Source organism: Pinus tabuliformis, chromosome 4_2, assembly GCF_031772625.1.
Source record: "Pinus tabuliformis cultivar Carrire ecotype Pingquan chromosome 4_2, CPIR1, whole genome shotgun sequence".
Taxonomy (NCBI): Eukaryota; Viridiplantae; Streptophyta; class Pinopsida; order Pinales; family Pinaceae; genus Pinus; species Pinus tabuliformis.
Genome location: NC_142304.1, coordinates 714,457,411 through 714,474,057, shown reverse-complemented (window position 1 = coordinate 714,474,057; position 16,647 = coordinate 714,457,411).

Here is a 16,647-nt window from a genome sequence, read left to right as displayed (position 1 = left end):
CTCCTCCCACATTCACCCACCTTCGTAAGGTTATATAAAATTTATCATCCTTTTTATTTTAATTTCTTTATAATAAACAAAAAAATATTAATTTGTGAAACATATACCTATATACAAAATAAAATAAAACATTAAAATTGCAACTTTGAAAATAAAATATTTATAAATTCATGTTTTTAAAATACATATATCTCTTTCATTTTTATTATAAATTTTATATAATTTTTATAAAAAAATATATGTCATACTAATATATATTAAGATTTACCATCTAAATAAAATTTTAATCATGTGAAATCTCTTGAAACATTCACAAATACTCAAGTTCATAATTTCATAGCTAAATTTATTGTTATATTTAAAAATTTAAAAATCTAATATTAAAAAAAATATTATTGTTTTGGTAATCATAATAAATATTTCATAATTGATTATTTAGTTAAAATCATTTACATAACTATTTCAATAATATTTCCATATTGTCTTTAATTTTCCTTTTATCTTTTATTTTTATATAAAAATTTAAAATTAATTTATATCATCATAAATCCATCATATTATTTAGACATTTTCTTAATTCCTTCTTAACCCTATTTATAAACCTCATAAATCCATCATATTATTTAGACATTTTCTTAATTCCTTCTTAACCCTATTTATAAACCTCTTAAATTTTTATCGCTTTCCATTTATATTTTTGACATCCTTAATTATTTTTTTGGATTGTATCATTGTACTTCCTAATCGAATCAATTATGGGTGAACTCATTAGATTTTAAATATCATGCTATTTTTATAATGTAGTCATATTTAATTACTATTGAAAACTTGATAATCTCATTTTAAAATATTTCATAATAATGTATTATTTTTATTAATTATTATTTTAATTTTTAATTTTATATATATATATATATATATATATATATATATAATAGCCATAATTTTGATAGATTTTAAAAAGTTTATTGGGTTAACTGTTAAAAATTTATGATTATTAATAAAAAACACCAAAAACATAAATAAAGAAAAAAATAATGACGATGATATATATATATATATATATATATATATATATATATATATATATATATAGTCCATTGAAAACCACGATGTTGATATTAGTTGAGTTGTTAGTTAGTGACAGTTCATGGAGTATAATGAAATTTTTTAGGTACATAGTGATTTACTATCTTATTTGTCTTCTTCTGGAGGCGGGGAGACAAAAACATAAGTTATATATATTTATTTTTTTCCTACTAATTTTAGATCAACTTAATGCTAGCATTATGCTAGGCATTTAATGTTTGGGATAATGTTCATTAATATCCACAAAATTTTGTGGAGACAACATTGTCTTATTTCAGACAGACAGGTGGCCTGCATGAATATGCCCATGAATAGAGGAGGTCTCTATCAGAGTGGCAATTACCTTTCTTTGCAACAACTCCCATTACCCTTCTCTTCAATAGCTATGCATACCGAATTCAAATGTAAGGATAATTACCTTTCTCTGTGGCTTTTGTAGCATACTACAGTCACACCAGCAGCTAGGTTGTTGACTGAAATGATGACCCCGTAGACTTACAGAAGCAAAGATGCACCCAAAGGCTCAGTTCGATTGGTCGTTCGAGGGTTCGCTTTCATTGTTGTGCTTACACACTAAGATGCCCTTCTTTGAAAGCTTCACGAGCTACCTACCATTAGTCTTCTCGGGATCGCCAGGACGGGTTTACTGCGAAAAAGGTCCTGGTTCTTCTTTTCTTTTCTCTAGCTTACTATTCTCTTCCCCTAAAACTAAATGTTTATGATTTAGTGTAAGACCAGCTGACACAGGACCTTACCTGCCTGCCTTACTACTTGATATCTTCCCTCCTATCGGCTATCTTTGAGAATGTCTCTCTTTCAAATAGCTTTATGGAACTCTTTTTTGAAAGAGAGCTTTATCACACTCTTTTTTTTATGGAACAACACTCTTTTTTTTACAGAATAATGGTCAAAATAAAAATACAAGTAGCTGAACCTTGTGATTAATTGTATATAGAGACCAAAAGAGGTATGTAACCTGGAAAAACTCTATATTGTAAGCCTTTTTCCCTCATGCTACTAATTAGAATGGCGAAACTCTATACCATATGCCTTTGTCCTTGATGCTTTTGATTAGAATGTTGGGTTAAATGTTATAGCTCACGCCTGTGTTTTCCTCGCTGCCTTTATTCCTGCAAATTTGTTCCTTGCTTTGTAGGATGAGATCCAAGTATGAAAGATTGCAACTTCGGAAGTTTGTGGTGGCTTGATGCAGCGAAACATTGGAACTTCGGAATCAATACTTTCGACACCTGGCCTGCTCATTCCCTGGGACAAAGCCAAATAACTTGGAATCTATACTTCATTCCCTGGGACAAAGCCAAATAGGCAAATTACTTTGGTTTGTCATGACATGATATAAACACTTAAAAATTGAGAATCTAGATTCATTTCATTAATCAAATGCAATTAAATATATACAAGAATGTTGTCTCAAGATAAAGAGACTATTTTAGACACACAAACTGTTGGTTGAGGAAATATCTCAACCACACACCAAACTAGGAAATGGATCCTAACTACTAGGAACAGACTCCTTTACTTAGTGAGAATCACAATTAGAGACAAGTAGGAATTAGATATTCCAACACTCCCCCTTAATGAGTACTTGTCTCCATATCAATCTGCAAAATCTATTTGTGGTCAAATTTACCAAAAAGAATATGTTGATGTCCATATAAAGGAACAACCATCTATCAGAATGCATGGGTGCCAACTGCTGCACCCGCCAGTCTTGTAGGATGTCCTTCGCATACATGGTTCTATCAACCATTATCGCTGCACACCTATACTTGTACTTGTAAATCGCCCTCCATCATTGTTAACCCGGGTTTTGTTGGATTACTTGTAACCATGTTCTGTGTTTTACTGGGTCACCCTCAACCATGCCACCAAGGGCTCTCAATGTTAGTGGTTTATAGATTACCACGAACTGTATGGGGATACACATGCCTTACAAGGCTTACAACACACTCCAACTTTGGAGTTACCAGGTACATAGTTTACAAAACATCCTAGACTTGCTTACATTATGACTGTGATTCATATTACAACATAATAGAGTCTATTCCAGAAACTCACACAAACTCGCACAAACTTTCACCTCGTTGTCCGTCATCATTAAATTTCTAGTGTCAATGTTGCACAAGATCAATATTTCTTGTACTTTTGGTCTCTTCTTTCTTTTTCTGATTTAATTGTCTTGGATTTACCTGCATGATTTGTTAGAGTAGCTAATTCTAACAAGACCACTCCATTGAGTTAGCTAAGCTCAATGCTTTTAATTCCAAAACATTTATAAACACTGTTTCATTGGAGTTTTTTTCTTTTTTTAAATATGAAATTCACTTTTACATTTAGTTGATTAGGCTCAATACCTTTACCTTCCCAAACTCCAACTCTGAGAGGTTGAATTTTCTGAGACTAGTAGCAAGGCACACTGGATCTGGAAACAGTCAGTTCGTCACTCTACTCTTATTCTGCCCGTGCTCTCCTAGTCAGCCATGGCAGGTCCACGCAGGTAGTAGATCTCAACACCAACTTAGGGGAGACATATTCAGTACTCATAATAGCAAATCAAAATGCATCCAGAAATTATTGGGCAGCCCTGAACGCGCGAGGTCGTGAACCCAAGACGCCAACAGGGCGTGCCATCTTAACATACCTTAATATATCAACCATCATTATTTTAACATTGTCAGAGTCTTCCAAATAAAGAAAAATAACAAATTGCAAATGCAGATGTCGTACAACAGGTTCCTTTCAACTTTATCTGCTATGCAAAAAGCAAGGATGGCACATGAAGCCATTGCAGAAACCCACCATCAAAGCGGTATTGAAGGTGAGCAGCAGCAGGAAGCGATATTCTATTGGCGTGAAAATCAATTTTCAAGGCTTTTACCACCTACTTCCAATTTCTGTGGCTGAGCTCTGAGCAAGTAATTCGTTTCTGCTGCATATTTGAAGGATTGTAATTGCCAATCTCATCAGAAATACACTGTGATATGGCAGGCGTGTTGGACCTCCTCTTCTCGCTGGTGTTATGCATTCCATGAACCAGGAACATACAATTAATGCTTAGGAAACTTACTGCTTTAGCTCGCACCCTCTACTTGCTCCTTGAGAGGAGGATTGGTAGTTCACATCTGGGTGGCCCAGGTTACTCTGCTGGTACCTGTTCACTTAAAAACTGAGTACAAATTGGATGGCTAGTTTATGGCTGCCTAAACCACTGGCTGCACACAACACTATTTCACTTGTTGTGCACACTTTGCACCTCACCAGCACGGAGCACAGGTCACCAGCACAACCGGCCATTCTTTTTCAGCTGCTCACCACGGTGCAAATGCTCTCCACGCTCAATGATTTCAATGAGTTGCATTTAAACAAATCGAAAAAAAAAATGATGGATAAACAAAAAAATGAATTGGCAAACCAAGATCTTTATTTCCTAGGCCTAGGATGGGCCAAGCCCTCAGGGGCTCTGATATCAACTTAAAAACTGAGAATCTAGATTTATTTTATTAATCAAAAAAATGAATTGGCAAACCAAGCTCTTTATTTCCTGGGCCTAGGATGGGCCAAGCCCACGAGGGGCCAGGCCCTCAGGGGCTCTGATACCAACTTAAAAACTGAGAATCTAGATTTATTTTATTAATCAAATGCAATTACATATATACAAGAATGTTGTCTCAAGATAGAGAGACTATTTTAGACACACAATCTGTTGGTTGAGGAAATCTCTCAACCACACACCAAACGAAGAAATGGATCTGAACTACTAGGAACAAACTCCTTTACTTAGTGAGAATCACAACTAGAGACAAGCAGGAATTAGATATTCCAAAATAAAGTACCTTTACTTTTATTTTTGAAGTTTATTGATGAATGGATAGATCATGGGATGAATATGTTTCAACTTGATGCTTTAATTGATACTTGGTGTTTAGATTTTTGCGAGAGAAGATAGTTTTCCTAAAGCACCCAAATTCAAATTCAAGCTGACTACAATGGAGAGTACATAATAAGATAAGATGGCTCGCCAGAATAATAGAGGAACACAGAAACTCTAAGATCTTTCTCACAATTCTATATTGCTCCCTTCAGCTGAACAGACGATGAGGAGATTCTATCAGCGAGGCTTTCAGACTCAATTTCGTGGTCGCTACTACTAGGGTTGCAATGGGTGGTGGCCATATCTATATTGGGCAAGTTTCCTCATAACCTTTCCCTGACAGCAACTTCCTTGAGAGGATTAGTGACAGCTTCGTTGTGATTTCTGGATTTTGCACAGGATGCATTTAGTTGAACTTTTCATAATCAATAAAGCCTCTGTCCACTAACTTGAACTGGGAAGCACCTCCTAAAAAAATTATCTTGGCAGAAAATAGGGACCGGCTTCACCAACGTCATATCATTACACAGGTTGCACAAAGGTTTACAACTGGGAAAATCAAGGTGTAGGGAATATCATCTTCTTAACCCAGGATTAAAACAATAAAGCAATTCCAAATTTTCCAGCGGCAATGTTTTAATAATGCTCAAGAAGATGTATTCTTCGCCATCTAGATTACTATTGTTTTCAAGGTATTTTTCTTCTACATCTTGTTGTCTGCTTAACTTCTGCATCTTGTTATCTGTCTGCTTAACTTCTACATGTCATCTCATTTAATGAAATTTTTTTTGCAGTTAGTTAGTTGTGTTGTACACAATGGCTGAGCTTGGACATGTCATAATGCATTCAAGAACTAACAAGCAGAAGGGAGCAATGGGGGTAGTGCTTATAAAGGGAAAGAGTGGAAGTGAATTGAATTGATTGATTGATCATAATTCCACTTTTAATATCATTTTACAAAACAATATGAGTACTTTGTAATCTAAGTCACTTCAGAGTTGAGATGGGAACATACTTTCCAAACAAAGAGCTTTGTGAAGAACTGACCCACATTGCACATGTGGCCTACAAGGAGGGTATCCCATGGCTTAGATGTCTAAGATTATATTTATTCATCAGATCATGCAGGGAGCATAATCTGTCCTGTTGTGAAGCTGGTAAATTTCTAGTAGTGGGCAAACATCAAGGGGGCAAGCTATTGTAGCTATCCAACCAACCTCAAGGAACACAGGTTCCTTCTGCATCTTGTTGTTTGTCTGCTTAACTTCTGCATCTTGTTGTCTGTCTGCTTAACTTCTACATGTCATCTCATTTAATGCAATTTTTTTTGCAGTTAGTTAGCTGTGTTGTACACAATGACTGAGCTTGGACGTGTCATAATGCATTCAAGAACTAACAAGCAGAAGGGAGCAATGGGGGTAGTGCTTATAAATGGAAAGAGTGGAAGTGAATTAAATTGATTGATTGGTCATAATTCCACTTTTAATATCGTTTTACAAAACAATATGAGTACTTTGTAATCTAAGTCACTTCAGAGTTGAGATGGGAACATACTTTCCAAACAAAGAGCTTTGTGAAGAACCGACCCACATTGCACATGTGGCCTACAAGGAGGGTATACTGTGGCTAAGATGTCTAAGATTATATTTATTCATTAGATCATGCAGGGAGCATAATCTGTCCTGTTGTGAAACTGGTAAATTTCCAGTAGTGGGCAAACATCAAGGGGGCAAGATGTTGTAGCTATCCAACCAACCTCAAGGAACACACATTCCTACCTTGACTCGAAGGAATGATGAAGCATTACATTTGTTGATATACAATTCGAGGATCATACAAAAAGAGTCCTCAGGGAGGTAGAGCCATTAGGGTCAGGAAGGGACTAGATAGAGACATTCTGTTGGGAGGTGATAGAGCTAGGGAGAAGGCTATGTGCAGTTAACAATTAAGTGCTACTAACAGGTTATACTAACAAGGGCTATACCTCAATATAGTAGTATCAACTAACAACTAGACATTGTCATTTATATTTCTATTGCCACTAGACACCCTAAACATTGTCATTTATATTTCTATTGCCATTAGACACCCTTCATATTGGGCTATTGCCACTAGACACCTTTCATATTGGGCTATGTTTAGTTAACAATTAAGTGCTACTAACAGGGGCTATACCTCAATATAGTAGTCTCAACCAACAACTAGACATTGTCATTTATACTTCTATTGCCACTAGACACCCTTCATATTTCTAATAATTATTAGTATAGCCAAATGCCCAGTTCCACCAGTAAACGTAGCATCCGAGCCAAAGTTACCCGGCCTAGTAGCACTATCAGTAAATAGGACACCATGATTACTTTCTTCCTGGAATAGCCCTTGCTTCCTTTCTTCCTTCCGAGTTTTCCGTTTTTCAAAGCCATTACTATGACATAAGTGGTTATCTAGCTCTTGTTTCACTAGCCAACCGTTTGAGTTAATGCAGTCTAATAAAGAAATAAGTCCTAGTCAAATTTCAAAGCAGCCCTTTCAAAGTCTCTTGACTAATCAATGAAATGAGAAAATGATTAATAAGTCCTATTCAAATTCAAAGCAGCCCTTTCAAAGTCTCTTGACTAACCAATGAAATGAGAAAATGATTTTATTAAACAAAACGATGATACGATTTGATTAAATAAAAAGTAATTCTGCGGATAGGTTGAGGCTCCTTCTTAATTACTGCTAATTAGAGCTAAGATTGACTTCTTCTCTATTATTTAGAGAGAAATATTGTTTCTATAGATAGAAGGAAGGACTTACTATTTATATTAGATAGTTATGTTATATATACAAACGCAAAGTGATTATGACTCATGACAGTATTTTTAATGTTGGAGGGCATATTTTCTGTAATTGAAGATAATACAAAGCAACATAATAACTGTAAAAAAATGTTGTAGCTTGTACAGCTTTGAAAAGCAAGGTTTGGATTCTTTATTTAGAGCCTTTCCTGGTCCGAACAAAGAATTTTTTTACAAATTTGAAAAAACATTAAAAAATGAAAAAATTAGAATGTTTTACTTTCCACAAACAGTCTTTTGTTAGCTACATATTGGTCTAAGTCAGTGCTATGGCTGATTTTTGTGCAGGCCACTGCTTCAATTCCCATGGAGCTAAGTCAAGTCACATGACACAAGGAATGTTACACAGAATACATGGAAATAAAGCCTGACTATCTGTTGGTCTTAGATTATATTACACAGAATACATGGATTTAAAGCCTGAATGTCTGTTGGTTTTAGATTATATATAGGTACTCCTGCCTCGTACTGGTGCGTTTTCTTAAGCTCCCCCTCACGGCAGGGACTTGCTGCTATGCAGCCTTTTTGTTTAATATTATTTTCACCAAATTAAATCGATCGTTCAATTTACACCATGTGTGGAAGTCTCACCATCACAGCGCAAAGGCCATATCTCGTACTATAAGACAACACATACAAAATAGTTTCGATAAAAATTTCAAGCACAGAGTGACTCATTTATTTTTGGACGAAATATCCCCAGTGGTGAGAATTTCACTATCACGAGCAGCTAAACTCCCACCAAAGTACGTAGCACAGCGCAAAACAGAAATTCTTGATAGAAAAATATTTTAATGGCACTGAGAAATTTGATCATCTTCGGTTTAAAATATATAAATCTAAAGTCTGCAAATACAAAAAAGGTTTATTAGAGTTTTAAAATCGATTTCTGATCATCATCATTCTGGAAAACATGTGAAGTATTTCAATCGTGAAAATTCACAACTAAAACTTCTTCAACAAATCTCTATCTAATTTTAGAGAAATTAAATTAAAAAAATAAATAACGAATACATCGGTGCCATTAGATAGCATTAAAAAAATGAAATACGAGTCGAAAATTTTCATTGACATTAAATTAAAAAATAAATGACGAATATATAGCATTAAAATTTTCAATTTCGATGACGACATACGCACCAAAAACGCACCAAAAAAAGTTTGAAAATTTTCATTGACATTAAATTAAAAAATAAATGACGAATATATAGCATTAAAATTTTCAATTTCTATGACGACATACGCACCAAAAACCATTAAAAAAATTCATTGGCAAATGTGCAATTCAATACACTTTCGGTTTAAATAGATAAATAAAAGTTATTATAGTTAAAAAAATGGTTTGACGTATTTGATTTCAATAAATACATTTCAATTAATACATTTCTGGAATCAAGTTAGGTAATTGAATGTTCACACAAGTCGGCCACATTACACATCCGAACGCACTCAATAACGATTAGATAGCATTAAAATTTTCAATTTCTATGACAACATACGCACAAAACAAGTTAAAAATTTTCATTGACAAATGTGCAATTCAATCCACTTTAGGTTTAAATAAATAAATAAAAGTTGTGAAAGTTTAAAAAAATGGTTTGAATGTAATCAAGTTAGGTAATTGAATGTTCATATAATTTGGCCACATTAAACATCTAAAATCATTCGCTTAAACAATGAATTGAAACTAGTAAAGTTCAAAGAAATGAAGGCAGATGAATCTGCTTACATGATATAACCATCCAATGAATCTGATCAAAGTTAAACTCTGCAAAGATCAAATAAAATTTTGTAAATTTTATTAGTACGCTCTAACTAGTACTCTACGGCCATTCATATATGTCACTCACGAGTCACATTGACTTATTAATCATTTTTTATAAAAAATATTTTAGAAAATTCCAAATAAATCAACCCGGACCAAGTGCAGAATATATCCTATTTGGCAGACGCAGACAATATATCAGAATCTCCGTTATGTCGACAACCGAGAAAAACCTATGTAACAAAATCCCCTTTATTTCCAACGTCCGAGAATAAACTTCAGAAAGATAATAACTCTAGTGAAATCCGAAAAAATATATTTAATTTTTGTGGCAATTTTTAAAAACCTAGCCTGTACTGAAAACATCGCTTTCAAATCCGAGAAAGCCGGTCAGTTATACAACCATCCTTTATTGAGCACATAATGTCAAACATAACATTTTCTGTGAATGGAATATATGGCAGACGCAGGTATAACTAAAGACAAAATATCAGAATCTCCCTCCAGAAAGAACTATGAAATAGAATCCCCTTTTATCTAAAAAAAAATCCGAGAAATTTTTTCGGAAACATGATAACTCAATTGACATCCGAAAAAGCTTATTTAATTTTTTGTGGCAATTTTCAAAACCTTTGGCTGTAATGAAAACAACACTTTCAAATCCCAGAAACCGAGCCCGTTATACGAGCAACCTTTATTGAGGATATAATGTAAAACGTAATATTTTTTGAGCGTGTAGTCTAAATTAACAGCAATAACTTCGACTAACTAATCATCTGACGATTCCACCAGAGCCCGATTTTTAGCACTTGATCCTAGTAATTCAGATTGCGGCAAGCATGGGATATGCCGCTCAATGTGGCTCAGGCGAGCGTTTTGTTTCTGCAACTAAAGTTGAATGAGTTGGAGCTCTTTTTGAATGTCTCGGAGGACTGGATCGGGCTTACTTTGCGTAGTTGTGTTGGTGTTTGCAACCATTGCTTTGGCTACTATGCATTTCATTAACAAGTAGAGATGGGCGGGTTGTCTAAACATGGTGAGATGGTCGCGAGTGTACTCACGGTCCGTGATTAGATCCTCCCGATCTTCGATCTTCGTTTGGCGGTTCAATCTAAGATTTTAAATTCAACTCTGCCTCCGAGGTCGTGATCAATTGTTTCACTTGTGCTAGGGTCCCTTAACAGAATGCTTGAACCGTGGCCTAAAGAATCTTAGAGTTTGTTTTCTAACCCCTCTCTTGCGTAGTTCGACCAAAAGATGAACCAACTTCTTTGCCTTTTCCTTCCTGGTGTCTACGGCCCCTTCCACCTCAGCCCAAGTCTCCACTGCATGGTTGAGACTTCACCAAATTTGCCAAGGTCGGGCCCTCATTCTTCAGTTTTCTCCCACCTTCATGTGCTTGTAAAGCAGTGCACTAAACAAAGGTTGTGTTGTCACTCACGACATTATGAGTTTTCAGTCGTCCAAAGTGACAATGAGAGAAGTGAAGTTCAAAGCCACCTTCCAAGCTAGAAAAACCCTCTAAGCTTAATCAGAGCCTCTCGATTACATAGTGCTCAGAACAAGCTTTCCAACGGTATATGGGAGTCCAAAAATGGACTCCTAGATCAAAAGTTAAAGTAGATTGAAGGGACTCTTTAAAAACCAGAAAACAAAGAGAAAATGACTAAGGCTCATGCTCATCGCAGATCACAATCAGGGTTTTTCTGAAGTATCAGAAGGGGAAGACAGCGAAATCGGCAATCAACCGACTAGAACATAACAACTTATTAAATTACATTAAATTTTGTCCATCACAAACATGCAACCAAAAATAGGTGGAGGAGATAAAATATTTCAGGGCATTTGCAAATTGGGATGCTGAGTATTTATAAGATCCTTGCTAATCATAAATACTTATAAACTTTATGATGGGAATCTTACAAATTGGGCATTTCTTTGATTTCTTTGAACCAATAGTACAAAGAGTACAATGGGTAATAATACAACTGCAACTTCTCCTTCATTGAACGTCTCTATTGCCTATACACTTTGACAATAGTTATACATTGGTCAAAGCATCTTATTTCTAGGAATATTGCAAACATAGAGTGTTCCATAAATTCCACAAAGAAAAATTGCCATGCCAACAAAAAAATCTAAACCATGTAGAAAATGAAGTTAGAGTACTTTCAACCACCATAAAGCACTCTCCTAAAGATAGATGTAAAATGTTTTTTTGAGAACCATTACTATGACCAAGTCAACTATCAATAAATCTATTTTATCAAACATATGGAAGGATGATTATTGTCCCGTGGGAACACAAGTCTCTCATGAGTTGTGCTTGGGATTCATCTATGTTTCTTATATGCCAAATCTAAGACACATTTTCTTGATATCTTAGAGTTAGAAACAAAATTTCCTCTAACATGTCATTTGAGGAAACAACACCTTGAAATGCGTGTACCTACCAGTAAGATCATTCCCATAGACATGTTAGGATAAATACTAGTTTTGTGGCGGCATGTGTGTGCACCATAAGAAAATAATTAAATTCTTCTAGCTTCTCATGCGCACTTAGCTAAACACATAGTGTAAAGAAAATCTCCTTATCAAGGCCATTATGGTCAAACTCTATGATCCCCAAAGTGTGCCCATGTTATTCCAAACCTAGTCTGAAAGCCTGCACATTTTATTTGATTTAGCTTTTTTCTAATTTAGATTTTTTCTGATCGCACAATTCCTCACTTTTTATATTTGATTTGTTTTGTTAAATATAAATTTTGCAAAGAAAAAACACCATCGATGTATTAATAATAGACCCTTTTAACTTTGTAATTTTAGTTTGACATGACTTCAAAATTAATAGAATATGAATTTTTCATAGCATTTGGAAGAATTAAAATTGCCTTGGAAGGGGTTTGTTTGTAGTATGCTAAAATTCCATGTTATTAGTCCCTGCCATTTGGCAATGGCATGGGACTATAGTAATCAGTTTGATGCATTTGACATTAGTTGGTCTTCATTTTTCTGAAGTTTTTTTTCATGTTTGTTATTTTTAGATTAATCCCTTCTCATTCAACTTCACCATCTTATTTGGCCTCTTCCCGAGGCAAAACAAGCTGGACTATATGATATTTTGGGTTTAGGCAGTTCATTTTTTTGAAATGTTTTACAGTAGGGAACTAATGTTAATATTAATTTGAGTTTCTATGGTTGCAGGTAGTTGCATGGAGCTTATTAAGGTTTATTTGGTTTATTTGCTATGTTGCAGGTAGTTGGATGGAGCGCCTACCAAATTATAGGTGTAGGGATTATTGGATTACAGTTGTAGGGATTACAGGTGTATGTATGCATGCAGATCCAGATTATAGGTCTAGGAATTACACATGTATGTATGCACGTAGATCCAGGTGGATGAATTCAGATCCAGGTGGATGAATGCTTTGGGACTCTTGATAAGACTAAATTGACATTCTAGGCCGTCTGAGACTCAGTCTCAATCACAAATTGTACTCAACTTCTTTTATTTCCACACACTCAACTAGACTTCTATGCACTCTATGGTTGGGTGAGAGACCTTCCTCCTATCTTTGGCTAACTGTTGGGTGAGCATCCATTCCCTTCTCTGCTTTTATAACTTAGCCCGTTATCGCCTACCATTTCTTTATTTTAATTTTTTTACTTGAAATCCCAAGCTCTGCGCTACTTCTTAGCGATGGGTAGTGATGGGTCGCTTGCTGGAAGTAATGAACCCCCGAATGAAACTAGTTCCATCAATAATAGAATTTATAATCAGGAGGATGGGTGCATGTGAAGGATGACTATCCTCTCATCGGGGGTGAGGATGGAACCCTAAGGCAGGTTAAGATCAGGTATTGGTTCTGCTCCTCGGTCAATGGGTTAATCTGATACTTATGCCAGTACCACGACTGCTACTATTGATGCCGGATTGGACTGTTGTTGGTGAGCTCTGAGTTTCCATATTTCCGGCCTCCGTCGTAACTGGATCTACTACAAAAACAAATCTAGATAAATATATCTATACCCTTGATAGAATGATAGACCTCAAACTCACTAACCGCTATGGAACATCTGATCGTTACCCGCTGCTATCTCTTGATACTTGTCTCTCTTCTATACCTTCAAGCAGGAATTGGTTTGTCTAGGCAGAAGAGGAATATTCTATCGCTTCTCGTACTGAAGATGTCTAGGAGCATGCAAAATTACATTTCAGAATGCCCCAGATCCCCTTCCATCCATCCATCCATATAAGCCTGGGTTTATTCAGTTCCTCCAGGTAGGGGAAAGATCGCTTGATTTATGGAACTGTCAGCCTTGTGATGCGCCTAACAATATTTCATAGGCCAATAAAGGAAGGAAATCTGATATAAGGAAGGAAATACTTACCAGTGTAGAAGTCCATGAAGTTGAAACTGGTGCACCTGCAGTGGGTAGTTGGATTATCCTTCTGCCTCCTGTATTGACATATTGACATATTAGAAGACGTATTACCATGATCAAATGTTAAGTGGTGTGGTTTACGCCCTGCATTCTATGTTATGGAGAATGAGTTAAGGAATGTGACACTCATAGGAGGGCCCGCATGGTCCATGGAGGTCCTTTTATTATTATTTTTTTAAAGCACTTTAATGATTTTGTGGACCTTAACTTTCATCTAATTCTTATTGCTGCAGAGTTGGTTTGAAGTTCTTAGTATTAGAGCTACCAGAGAAACAATGGTAGAATATTGTGAGATTTCAGTGTGGGGAGACTTATTTTTAGCTGATGTAGTTCTATAAACACTTTTTGTAATTCGCTGGTTGATCCGACATCTGGCCAGGGCACCACCATAACACCAACCAAAATCGGAAGTGCACGAGGAGGCGGTTATTATTATGACCCAGAAAAGGGCGCCAAAGGACCTACAGGACTGCTTACGCAACAACGATATTCTCCAAGTTATTTAAGAAAATGGAGCCACTCAGCTATTCTACAGTCATCTCTATTGTAAGTCATTGTGGAAGCATTTCAATGTTTACCATATAGGTGTTAGGTTCTGACTATGTGATGCCCATAATATTCTCTCTTATTTGTATAAGTTGGAGCTTGCCATAATCTAGAAACCCACTGAACAGAGAAGTCATTCGTGGCATATTTTTCCTGATAAGGTTCCATTTTTTCTTCGAACAATTGCATGTCCTGCAAATCTCTTGCACAATTTTGCCCCAGTGAAAATAATGCAATCCTTATGTTTAACCTGCTCAAAATTCCATAAAATGAGATTCATCTAGGTCATTATTGGGAATAAAGAATATCTAGTCAGCAGAATTCAAGTCCTATGAACTAGACTAGCTGATGAAGTATTAGCCCTATGGACTACTATAGTTTCGTTCCATCCATATATAAAAAGTGGGGATCCATTTAATTCCATGGAAACAAGCCTTAATAGACTATGCCTCTTTATTGATTGAGTATAGTTCAACATATATATGCTAGTCCAGGTGAAACATATAGATGTTGCGATTATAGTTGAGTCATTTTATATTATATAAGGTAGGCCTCCAACTTACTTACTTAATGGATTCTCCATTTGACATCATTCTCTCGAATTTCTCTTTTAAAAACATAAAGAAATTTGTATAAAAATCCCATAAGGAAGAGCACTTAAAAGGGTCGGGGTTATTAATACATAAAAAAGATTTATGTTTTGATTCACCGTGAAAGCTTTCAATAGAAGCCTTAAAGTCAAGCCAAGGCCTTTTGCTTTTATAGGGCCTACATGTCTTTAAGCCCTAGCCAAGGAATACAAGTTCTAGCCTTACCTTAAAGATGGAACTAGAAGCCTTAAAGCACTCCTACAGATAGCTTACATACCACTACTCCTCTTGCTACTGCTAATATTCATAGATGAAACCACCCACGCCTCTAGCATTTGAGGAGATACTCTTGGCCAGGTTTATAGGCAATAAATAAATGATAGATATGCTGTGGAAAAAAGATGTATATAGTCTTTATTTAGTGACGACCTACCATGCCTATTTCCATTCGTATCCCATTCATACCCCAATGTAAGGAAGGTGAATGTCAGGGTTCAAAGAAGGTCATTGACTCATGCTGGCAGTAAAGATAGAGAAACTAGTAAGTCGAGACATGTATTTAGTTAAGGGTGGGATGCTATTGAGTGTAGTGAGCTATCCTCCTTAATCCCAAGAACAATAGTTTTCGACTAGAAACATTACCTTCCATCTACAATGCCTGAAAGACATTGGTATTTAACAACTTTTTACTGTTGCCTTGACTATATGGTGTATTGTTTGATTCCACATCTTCATTTACCTTCCCTCTCTAATATGCCTAAAAGGAATTTTGATTAGCAACTCTTAAGAGCCACTTTCACTATCTAGTGTATTTTTGGACTTCACATTTTCACAGGACAAGATCTTTCTTCCCCTTTCCTTTGGATGCTTTAGGAGAAAAGTTAATACTCTTCCTCACATTACTAGAGCCTTGTTTTCCTTCTCACTTTGTTGCAGCCTCCAAGAACAAAGGCACCATTAACAATATTGTTGCTTGGAACGAATCCACATTCATGGTTTCATATTTTGGGTGGTGGGGACAAGAGGGAATACTTTTTATGAGTTTCCATAGAAACCATGTTTAACTTGTCAACCTTCCTACCTGGAAAATTATTAGAGCTAATCAATTTTCAAAACGACTAGTGCTTATATTAGTGTTTGGCATTGAAATACTTTGAAATCCATGCATGTAGATTTCGTATGGAAATGTTTAGGTATATCAATATGCAATATCCAAAATTTGCTACATTTTGCCTTATACTAATGGTGAATGGATGAGGAATAGTGTAATGATCCAAATGAAGTATCGATTGCCTATACTATTATTACTGCTTAATATTTCAGCAATCTAGTCGACAAGAAGGTTAACAACCCTTAATATAATATGCCTAGTCGACAAGAAGGTCAACAACCCTAAATTGTAATATGTTCTATGGTCATGGTTTCAGTACCTTTACTATGTAACATCATCATTGTTGCTCTTTGTGATTGAATAGGCCT